Below are 11,963 nucleotides of genomic sequence, written 5' to 3'. Positions count from 1 at the left end.
CTAAACCCTAGTTAACCTCACATCTAGAACACTGATACACCCTGCTAAACCCTAGGTAACCTCACATCTAGAACACTGATACACCCTGCTAAACCCTAGGTAACCTCACATCTAGAACACTGATACACCCTGCTGAACCCTAGTTAACCTCACATCTAGAACACTGATACACCCTGCTAAACCCTAGTTAACCTCACATCTAGAACACTGATACACCCTGCTAAACCCTAGGTAACCTCACATCTAGAACACTGATACACCCTGCTAAACCCTAGTTAACCTCACATCTAGAACACTGATACACCCTGCTAAACCCTAGTTAACCTCACATCTAGAACACTGATACACCCTGCTAAACCCTAGTTAACCTCACATCCAGAACACTGATACACCCTGCTAAACCCTAGGTAACCTCACATCTAGAACACTGATACACCCTGCTAAACCCTAGGTAACCTCACATCTAGAACACTGATACACCCTGCTAAACCCTAGTTAACCTCACATCTAGAACACTGATACGCCCTGCTAAACCCTAGTTAACCTCACTGGAACACTGATACACCCTGCTGAACCCTAGTTAACCTCACATCTAGAACACTGATACACCCTGCTAAACCCTAGTTAACCTCACATCTAGAACACTGATACACCCTGCTAAACCCTAGGTAACCTCACATCTAGAACACTGATACACCCTGCTAAACCCTAGTTAACCTCACATCTAGAACACTGATACGCCCTGCTAAACCCTAGTTAACCTCACATCTAGAACACTGATACACCCTGCTAAACCCTAGGTAACCTCACATCTAGAACACTGATACACCCTGCTAAACCCTAGGTAACCTCACATCTAGAACACTGATACACCCTGCTAAACCCTAGGTAACCTCACATCTAGAACACTGATACACCCTGCTAAACCCTAGTTAACCTCACATCTAGAACACTGATACGCCCTGCTAAACCCTAGTTAACCTCACTGGAACACTGATACACCCTGCTGAACCCTAGTTAACCTCACATCTAGAACACTGATACACCCTGCTAAACCCTAGTTAACCTCACATCTAGAACACTGATACACCCTGCTAAACCCTAGGTAACCTCACATCTAGAACACTGATACACCCTGCTAAACCCTAGTTAACCTCACATCTAGAACACTGATACACCCTGCTAAACCCTAGTTAACCTCACATCTAGAACACTGATACACCCTGCTAAACCCTAGTTAACCTCACATCTAGAACACTGATACGCCCTGCTAAACCCTAGTTAACCTCACTGGAACACTGATACACCCTGCTGAACCCTAGTTAACCTCACATCTAGAACACTGATACACCCTGCTAAACCCTAGTTAACCTCACATCTAGAACACTGATACACCCTGCTAAACCCTAGGTAACCTCACATCTAGAACACGGATACACCCTGCTAAACCCTAGTTAACCTCACATCTAGAACACTGATACGCCCTGCTAAACCCTAGTTAACCTCACATCTAGAACACTGATACACCCTGCTAAACCCTAGTTAACCTCACATCTAGAACACTGATACACCCTGCTAAACCCTAGTTAACCTCACATCTAGAACACTGATACACCCTGCTAAACCCTAGGTAACCTCACATCTAGAACACTGATACACCCTGCTAAACCCTAGTTAACCTCACTGGAACACTGATACACCATGCTGAACCCTAGTTAACATCACATCTAGAACACTGATACACCCTGCTAAACCCTAGTTAACCTCACATCTAGAACACTGATACACCCTGCTAAACCCTAGGTAACCTCACATCTAGAACACTGATACACCCTGCTAAACCCTAGGTAACCTCACATCTAGAACACTGATACACCCTGCTGAACCCTAGTTAACCTCACATCTAGAACACTGATACACCCTGCTAAACCCTAGTTAACCTCACATCTAGAACACTGATACACCCTGCTAAACCCTAGGTAACCTCACATCTAGAACACTGATACACCCTGCTAAACCCTAGTTAACCTCACATCTAGAACACTGATACACCCTGCTAAACCCTAGTTAACCTCACATCTAGAACACTGATACACCCTGCTAAACCCTAGTTAACCTCACATCCAGAACACTGATACACCCTGCTAAACCCTAGGTAACCTCACATCTAGAACACTGATACACCCTGCTAAACCCTAGGTAACCTCACATCTAGAACACTGATACACCCTGCTAAACCCTAGTTAACCTCACATCTAGAACACTGATACGCCCTGCTAAACCCTAGTTAACCTCACTGGAACACTGATACACCCTGCTGAACCCTAGTTAACCTCACATCTAGAACACTGATACACCCTGCTAAACCCTAGTTAACCTCACATCTAGAACACTGATACACCCTGCTAAACCCTAGGTAACCTCACATCTAGAACACTGATACACCCTGCTAAACCCTAGTTAACCTCACATCTAGAACACTGATACGCCCTGCTAAACCCTAGTTAACCTCACATCTAGAACACTGATACACCCTGCTAAACCCTAGTTAACCTCACATCTAGAACACTGATACACCCTGCTAAACCCTAGTTAACCTCACATCTAGAACACTGATACACCCTGCTAAACCCTAGGTAACCTCACATCTAGAACACTGATACACCCTGCTAAACCCTAGTTAACCTCACATCTAGAACACTGATACGCCCTGCTAAACCCTAGTTAACCTCACATCTAGAACACTGATACACCCTGCTAAACCCTAGTTAACCTCACATCTAGAACACTGATACACCCTGCTAAACCCTAGGTAACCTCACATCTAGAACACTGATACACCCTGCTAAACCCTAGGTAACCTCACATCTAGAACACTGATACACCCTGCTAAACCCTAGGTAACCTCACATCTAGAACACTGATACACCCTGCTAAACCCTAGGTAACCTCACATCTAGAACACTGATACACCCTGCTAAACCCTAGTTAACCTCACATCTAGAACACTGATACGCCCTGCTAAACCCTAGTTAACCTCACTGGAACACTGATACACCCTGCTGAACCCTAGTTAACCTCACATCTAGGACACTGATACACCCTGCTAAACCCTAGTTAACCTCACATCTAGAACACTGATACACCCTGCTAAACCCTAGTTAACCTCACATCTAGAACACTGATACGCCCTGCTAAACCCTAGTTAACCTCACTGGAACACTGATACACCCTGCTGAACCCTAGTTAACCTCACATCTAGAACACTGATACACCCTGCTAAACCCTAGTTAACCTCACATCTAGAACACTGATACACCCTGCTAAACCCTAGGTAACCTCACATCTAGAACACTGATACACCCTGCTAAACCCTAGTTAACCTCACATCTAGAACACTGATACGCCCTGCTAAACCCTAGTTAACCTCACATCTAGAACACTGATACACCCTGCTAAACCCTAGTTAACCTCACATCTAGAACACTGATACACCCTGCTAAACCCTAGTTAACCTCACATCTAGAACACTGATACACCCTGCTAAACCCTAGCTAACCTCACATCTAGAACACTGATACACCCTGCTAAACCCTACTTAACCTCACATCTAGAACACTGATACACCCTGCTAAACCCTAGTTAACCTCACTAGAACACTGATACACCCTGCTAAACCCTAGTTAACCTCACTAGAACACTGATACACCCTGCTAAACCCTAGTTAACCTCACATCTAGAACACTGATACACCCTGCTAAACCCTAGTTAACCTCACATCTAGAACACTGATACACCCTGCTAAACCCTAGTTAACCTCACATCTAGAACACTGATACACCCTGCTAAACCCTAGTTAACCTCACATCTAGAACACTGATACACCCTGCTAAACCCTAGTTAACCTCACATCTAGAACACTGATACACCCTGCTAAACCCTAGTTAACCTCACATCTGGAGGAACTCGCTAATGGGTTTCCATCTTTAAGATAATTTAAGATCCACAAATCTAAATTAAGGTTCATGTTTATGGCTTTTTAGAGAAAGATGCAATAGCGGTGTTATCTGACCAGTGAGGAGCGAGGGAGCGAGGAGCGAGGGAGCGAGGGAGCGAGGGAGCGACGAGCGAGGGAGTCAGGAGCGAGGGAGCGAGGAGCGAGGGAGTCAGGAGCGAGGGAGCGAGGAGCGAGGGAGCGAGGAGCGAGGGAGTCAGGGAGTTACAGAATATTACAGTAGGACGGCAGTTGTTGCATTCAAGACAATGATGGAAATCTGTGTGTGTGTGTGTGTGTGTGTGTGTGTGTGTGTGTGTGTGTGTGTGTGTGTGTGTGTGTGTGTGTGTGTGTGCACTAATCTGCAGGAGCAGAAGCAGAGAAAACAATTTGCCATGTTTCCTTTAAGGCAAGGGGGATGACAATAGCATTCAGGTTTAAAATAACCAGGGAAAGACAGTCTTCCCCCTTTCTCATTGAGTTGTGGTGGGAGGCTGTCTGCAAGATGAACTCCATTAAAACAACTGCTTTGTTTAGTGTGTACTGGCCTAAAGACAGATACAGCGGGAAGGTTTTAGACATGCTATGGAGGAGTGAAGAGGCCCGGGGGCAACACAACAGAGACTACAGACGGATGGGTGGATTACTGCAACTCTAAAAAGGGTATCTCTCTCTCTCTCTCTCGCTCAGAAAACAAAACTGTTTTTGCAAACAAACTATTCCCTTTGAAAAACACAAATCATATTTATTTAACATTTTACTTGTTGTATTTTTGTTCACCAAAACGCTGTAAAATGCCCAAGGTTTCGGAGAACACCAATTTCTGTGAGTGCTGTCTGCTAGTGCTTCCAAAAGTAGCTATGACAAAACACGTTAGCCTTCACTTCAGAAAACATCACATGTCAAGGTGTGAAGTGGAACTACAGCAGAAGTCCTTTTAAATGTAGAAAGCACAACTGGTTTGTTTGAACCAGGAGAGAGGCCACAACCTGCCCTAGCTAGCAGGAAATGTGTGCGTGTGTAGGGAAAGGTGTGTGTGTGTGTGTGCGTGCGTGCGTGCGTGCATGTGTGAAATGGGATGCTTTGGGGTGAGCTGAAGAGGACAAACGGTTAACATTTCTGAACTGCCTCGAGCTGCCAAAGGGTCAACCTGGAATGCTATCTGGTACTCTGACAGAAAAGACCCCTCTGAGAACACAGAAACATGGTATAGAAGGTTGTAGGATACACATTAAATACAGACATAGGCTAGATGGTGAACTGTGTCCTTGTTGTTAGGCATCAAAGTGTTAAGTGATGTCTAAAACTATTACACTCCGTTCAGCCCGGTAGGACGATCTCCGTTCAGCCCGGTAGGACGATCTCCGTTCAGCCCAGTAGGACGATCTCCGTTCAGCCCGGTAGGACGATCTCCGTGCAGCCCGGTAGGACGATCTCCGTTCAGCCCGGTAGGACCATCTCCGTTCAGCCCGGTAGGACCATCTCCGTTCAGCCCGGTAGGACCATCTCCGTTCAGCCCGGTAGGACGATCTCCGTTCAGCCCGGTAGGACAATCTCCAATCAGCCCGGTAGGTCGATCTCTGTGTAGCCCGGTAGGTCGATCTCCGTGTAGCCCGGTAGGACGATCTCCGTTCAGCCCGGTAGGACGATCTCCGTTCAGCCCGGTAGGTCGATCTCCGTGTAGCCTGGTAGGTCGATCTCCGTTCAGCCCGGTAGGACGATCTCCGTTCAGCCCGGTAGGACGATCTCCGTTCAGCCCGGTAGGTCGATCTCTGTGTAGCCTGGTAGGTCGATCTCCGTGTAGCCTGGTAGGTTCATCATTTTAAACAATAATGAATGTTCAGTGCCAGACAGACACAAACATTAAGAGAGAAAACAACCCATTCTAAAAACAAAATCTAATGTAGCTAGGCTAAGCACCATAGCCTTTAGCTGCATACAGACTACACAGTTATTCTGCTAGTAGGTCTACTGTAACAATGCTTCATGTATGGCAGGGTTGAAGAGAGAACATCTGTCTGTAGATGTGGCACATCTGGGACGCATTTGGGAAGCAGACATGATGTGTGATGTGTCACTAAAGTGGCCACGGTCTTAGCCATCATAATAGCTGAGGTGTTGACGTGTTATCGCCACTAACCAAACAAGGTCTCTGTCGTCGCACATCGGATGTGCTGCTTCAGTCGCCAGAGTCAGGGTCAGCTCAACTGTGCCTGGCAGCCAGCCCTGGCTTCCTGGTTACACACCCACCCCAGCCCTGGCTTCCTAGTTACACACCCACCCCAGCCCTGGCTTCCTAGTTCCAGCCCTGGCTTCCAGGTTACACACCCACCCCAGCCCTGGCTTCCTAGTTACGCACCCACCCCAGCCCTGGCTTCCTAGTTACGCACCCACCCCAGCCCTGGCTTCCTAGTTACGCACCAACCCCAGTCCTGGCTTCCAGGTTACGCACCCACCACAGCCCTGGCTTCCAGGTTACGCACCCACCCCAGCCCTGGCTTCCAGGTTACGCACCCACCCCAGCCCTGGCTTCCTAGTTACGCACCCACCCCAGCCCTGGCTTCCTAGTTCCAGCCCTGGCTTCCGGGTTACACACCCACCCCAGCCCTGGCTTCCTAGTTACACACCCACCCCAGCCCTGGCTTCCTAGTTACACACCCACCCCAGCCCTGGCTTCCTGGTTACACACCCACCCCAGCCCTGGCTTCCAGGTTACACACCCACCCCAGCCCTGGCTTCCTAGTTACACACCCACCCCAGCCCTGGCTTCCTAGTTACACACCCACCCCAGCCCTGGCTTCCTAGTTACGCTACCACCCCAGCCCTGGCTTCCTAGTTACGCACCCACCCCAGCCCTGGCTTCCTAGTTACACGCCCACCCCAGCCCTGGCTTCCTAGTTACGCACCCACCCCAGCCCTGGCTTCCTAGTTACGCACCAACCCCAGCCCTGGTTTCCTAGTTACACGCCTGGCAGCCAGCCCTGGCTTCCAGGTTACACACCCACCCCAGCCTTGGCTTCCAGGTTACGCACCCACCCCAGCCCTGGCTTCCTAGTTACGCACCCACCCCAGCCCTGGCTTCCTAGTTACGCACCCACCCCAGCCCTGGCTTCCTAGTTACGCACCCACCCCAGCCCTGGCTTCCTAGTTACGCACCCACCCCAGCCCTGGCTTCCTAGTTACGCACCCACCCCAGCCCTGGCTTCCTAGTTACGCACCCACCCCAGCCCTGGCTTCCTAGTTACGCACCCACCCCAGCCCTGGCTTCCTAGTTACGCACCCACCCCAGCCCTGGCTTCCTGGTTACACACCCACCCCAGCTCTGGCTTCCAGGTTACACACCCACCCCAGCCCAGGCTTCCAGGTTACACACCCACCCCAGCCCTGGCTTCCAGGTTACACACCCACCCCAGCCCTGGCTTCCAGGTTACACACCCACCCCAGCCCTGGCTTCCAGGTTACACACCCACCCCAGCCCTGGCTTCCTAGTTACACACCCACCCCAGCCCTGGCTTCCTAGTTCCAGCCCTGGCTTCCAGGTTACACACCCACCCCAGCCCTGGCTTCCAGGTTACACACCCACCCCAGCCCTGGCTTCCAGGTTACACACCCACCCCAGCCCTGGCTTCCTAGTTACACACCCACCCCAGCCCTGGCTTCCTAGTTACACACCCACCCCAGCCCTGGCTTCCAGGTTACACACCCAACCCAGCCCTGGCTTCCAGGTTACACACCCACCCCAGCCCTGGCTTCCAGGTTACACACCCACCCCAGCCCTGGCTTCCAGGTTACACACCCACCCCAGCCCTGGCTTCCTAGTTACACACCCACCCCAGCCCTGGCTTCCTAGTTCCAGCCCTGGCTTCCAGGTTACACACCCACCCCAGCCCTGGCTTCCAGGTTACACACCCACCCCAGCCCTGGCTTCCAGGTTACACACCCACCCCAGCCCTGGCTTCCTAGTTACACACCCACCCCAGCCCTGGCTTCCTAGTTACACACCCACCCCAGCCCTGGCTTCCTAGTTACACACCCACCCCAGCCCTGGCTTCCTAGTTCCAGCCCTGGCTTCCAGGTTACACACCCACCCCAGCCCTGGCTTCCAGGTTACACACCCACCCCAGCCCTGGCTTCCAGGTTACACACCCACCCCAGCCCTGGCTTCCTAGTTACACACCCACCCCAGCCCTGGCTTCCTAGTTACACACCCACCCCAGCCCTGGCTTCCTAGTTACACACCCACCCCAGCCCTGGCTTCCAGGTTACACACCCAACCCAGCCCTGGCTTCCAGGTTACACCCCCCCCCCAAACCGTTGGTGAGATGTTGACCCACAGAAAGGACCAACCATGAGGAAGGTAGACCTGTAATCTAGTGTTGCGTGGTTGCTACTTTATTTTCAGTAAATGTGTGTGAGTCAGCTATACAGGGCTAGTCTCTTTCTAAGATTTAAACATTACATCATTAGACCACCTTTCTGCCAGGTGAAAAATCAATCTAGATATTTCAATCCTGTGAACGTCACTCTGTCTCTCCAACGTAAGCAAGAAAGGCCTTAACCTAACGCTGAGTGGTGCAGTTCGGTGAGTCATCGCAGGCAGCATTGTGACTACTGATGCTCTGATTGAAGGAATGCATGTTGTCGTCTGTGTTCTGTGAGGAGGCCTTCACAGTAAAACACATGGCCCATTCTGTCTGACCTTCACTAACCTGACAGAACAGGCCCCAAAAAACCCACAAAAACAAACATCTGAGGTTTCTTTCTTTCTGGTCCTGAGGAGACAAAAATAAATAACTGTTAGGGTCCGTTTCCCTTCTGCGCCGTTCCACCGGTTCCCCTCTGCGCCGTTCCACCGGTTCCCCTCTGCGCCGTTCCACCGGTTCCCCTCTGCGCCGTTCCACCGGTTCCCTTCTGCGCCGTTCCACCGGTTCCCTTCTGCGCCGTTCCACCGGTTCCCTTCTGCGCCGTTCCACCGGTTCCCTTCTGCGCCGTTCCACCGGTTCCCTTCTGCGCCGTTCGACCGGTTCCCTTCTGCGCCGTTCGACCGGTTCCCTTCTCCGATCCAGTAAATGTGGAGTTGTTAAGATGGAGTGTCGGCTTGTTAACGTCGCACCACAGACTCTCCTTTCTACTTCCCCTGAAGACGGGATTATCACTAGCTCTTTTTAAACAGAAGACAAAATGGTGCATGCTGGGTCTTTCTCTGTCTGGTGTGTCTGGACGAAAGCCTTTACTTAGGCTGTGTCAATGTGTGAGTGTGTTTGAACCAATAGAGGACTGTGTGTGATTGTGTGTATGTGCGTGTCTGTTCACGCGTGCATAGCCACTGTGTATGTTGAGGGGGGGGGGGGGGGGGGGGGGGGGGTGACAACGAATGAGTGAGTAAAGTAAAGCTCTCAAAACGAGGAACAATGTCCTCTATTTAAGTGTAAAGACACAGGTCAGTGTGAAAACAGAGCTGTTTAACTGTGAGAAGTAGAATAGCCATGTCCTCTATTTAAGTGTAAAGACACAGGTCAGTGTGAAAACAGAGCTGTTTAACTGTGAGAAGTAGCATAGCCATGTCCTCTATTTAAGTGTAAAGACACAGGTCAGTGTGAAAACAGAGCTGTTTAACTGTGAGAAGTAGCATAGCCATGTCCTCTGCTGCCACATCTCTATTGTCTAGGCAAAGTACCAAAACGGGACTTTCACTTTACAGCGCCATTTGGGACACAAGCAGAGGCTCATGTCTTCAATACCACTAGCCAGGTGGAAGATGTCATTGCTTACCCCTATCAAAAACAGAGAATAAGCATGGCTGGTTAGCTAATTTAACCTTTAAATTTATACATTCTCAAAAATCTAGTTCACAAAACAAGGCCTATACTACTCTACCTACCAAGGGTCCATTAATAGAATATAACTTCATTGTCCATCCAGGGTTACACGATATGGGCCATTTAAAAAAAATATATATTGCAATTTGACTTGCAATTTAGATTAAAACACTTGGGTGAACTGTTGGAATCCTAGACATACAATGATTTACGCTAGGCCTTTTCACACCGCATTGTGCTTAGCCCTGTGCTAGCTTATCCCCCAGGCTAGACTGTCCCCGTGCTATCTTATCCCCCAGGCTAGACTGTCACCGGGCTATCTTAGCTTGTGTTCACACAAGCATTTGTTAACCCTGGGCTAAGCTTTAGCCCTGGGCTAAGTATTCACACTTGTATTCCAAAGCCATAGAATAACGGACAAACACAACATGCAACCAACATTCTCTCTCTGCAACGTGACCAATGTTCTAAACAATAAGGTATTTATTAAGACGTGAAGTCCTCTGCTTCTGGCCTAACAATTGATTTCCAACAGTGATGGTTTGTATAAACCTTGCTGTCTTACCTGTCCGACATCGGAAACAATGTTTCACTTTAAAAAAATGTTGATCTCGCCCCTGTACAGAGAATGCTGTGAACGAATGAGACATCGACTTTTGTGATCCAGGTTGAAATCATGCAACAGTATTATTATTATTATTATTATTATGGATATATCCAATTAAAAATGTCAATACAAAAGCTATGAATACAGAGGGAAACGGAGCGTTTTCTGCCCTTCCAGCTGTTGAGTTTGTAGCTTTAGTTTTAAGTGAGAAGACATTAGCCAGCCTGCATAGCAACCATTTTTGTAAGTCATGGCAACCAATGTTATTGCACAAATTAAAATATTTTGGTTTCTGTCCTCAAATGGAAGGATTAGATAATATAAAATTGACTTATCAAAATAAATGCACAAAACGTATTACAGCCATCACCAGCATACAGCCATCACCAGCATACAGCCATCACCAGCATACAGCCATCACCAGCATACAGCCATCACCAGCATATGGTGATTGGACGCATTCTAGGTGTTGTTTTCGACCCCCATTTCACACCGGCTATTTTGGCACCGTGTTTTTTTGTTGGGGGGGTGAACCCTGGGCTAAGGTTGGTGCTATCCCACTTTACAATGTACAAGTGTGAACACTCGCTTTAAGCCCTGGGCTAAGGTTGGTGCTATCCCACTTTACAATGTACAAGTGTGAACACTCGCTTTAAGCCCTGGGCTAAGGTTGGTGCTATCCCACTTTACAATGTACAAGTGTGAACACTCGCTTTAAGCCCTGGGCTAAGGTTGGTGCTATCCCACTTTACAATGTACAAGTGTGAACACTCGCTTTAAGCCCTGGGCTAAGGCGCAGTGTGGAACGCGCCTATTAAAAAGCAAAAGATGAAAGCAGCATTGTTCCTTGTTTGGACCAAAATCGGGTTGACTGCATGACCTAACAGAACAGCGTGCAAACTGATAGTGACTAACAGAGAAGAGGAGGAGCTGAGCTGCTTGAGTGACAGGGGGCGGGGCTTGGTGTGTTTTTGCGGAAGCAGCCGCAAGAGAGTCAACTAATAAAAATGTACTTTACGCACAGCTGAGTGACGTTTCAACATGTTGAATGTGATAAGGACATCTTGCGATAAGGATATCTTGCGATATGGATTAAGGATATCTTGCGATAAGGATATCTTGCGATAAGGATATCTTGCGATAAGGATTAAGGATATCTTGCGATAAGGATATCTTGCGATAAGGATATCTTGCGATAAGGATTAAGGATATCTTGCGATAAGGATTAAGGATATCTTGCGATAAGGATATGTTGCGATAAGGATTAAGGAAAGCTTGCGATAAGGATATCTTGCGATAAGGATTAAGGATATCTTGCGATAAGGATATCTTGCGATAAGGATTAAGGATATCTTGCGATAAGGATATCTTGCGATAAGGATTAAGGATATCTTGCGATAAGGATATCTTGCGATAAGGATTAAGGATATCTTGCGATAAGGATATCTTGAGATAAGGATTAAGGATATCTTGCGATAAGGATATGTTGCGATAAGGATTAAGGATATCTTGCGATAAGGATATCTTGCGATAAGGATTAAGG

General features: G+C 48.5%; 1 protein-coding gene across 5 annotated transcripts in view; it reads right to left on the bottom strand.

The window, feature by feature from the left end:
* LOC106565061 (dystroglycan 1) overlaps positions 1-11,963 on the bottom strand; it is a 100,818-nt gene that overhangs the window by 72,440 nt on the left and 16,415 nt on the right. The window contains exon 1 of one of the 5 annotated variants that reach the window (XM_014131688.3): positions 5,308-5,432. The exons of the other annotated variants lie outside the window; for them this stretch is intronic. The gene's annotated coding sequence lies outside the window, so the exon portion shown is untranslated. Of the gene's footprint in view, positions 1-5,307; positions 5,433-11,963 lie in introns of those variants that run through there. 5 annotated transcript variants of the gene reach the window in all.

The sequence above is a fragment of the Salmo salar genome, chromosome 12, assembly GCF_965601325.2.
Source record: "Salmo salar chromosome 12, fSalSal1, whole genome shotgun sequence".
NCBI classification, from domain to species: Eukaryota; Metazoa; Chordata; class Actinopteri; order Salmoniformes; family Salmonidae; genus Salmo; species Salmo salar.
Note: the sequence above shows the minus strand (reverse complement) of the source record. Positions and strands in the feature narration are given on the sequence as shown.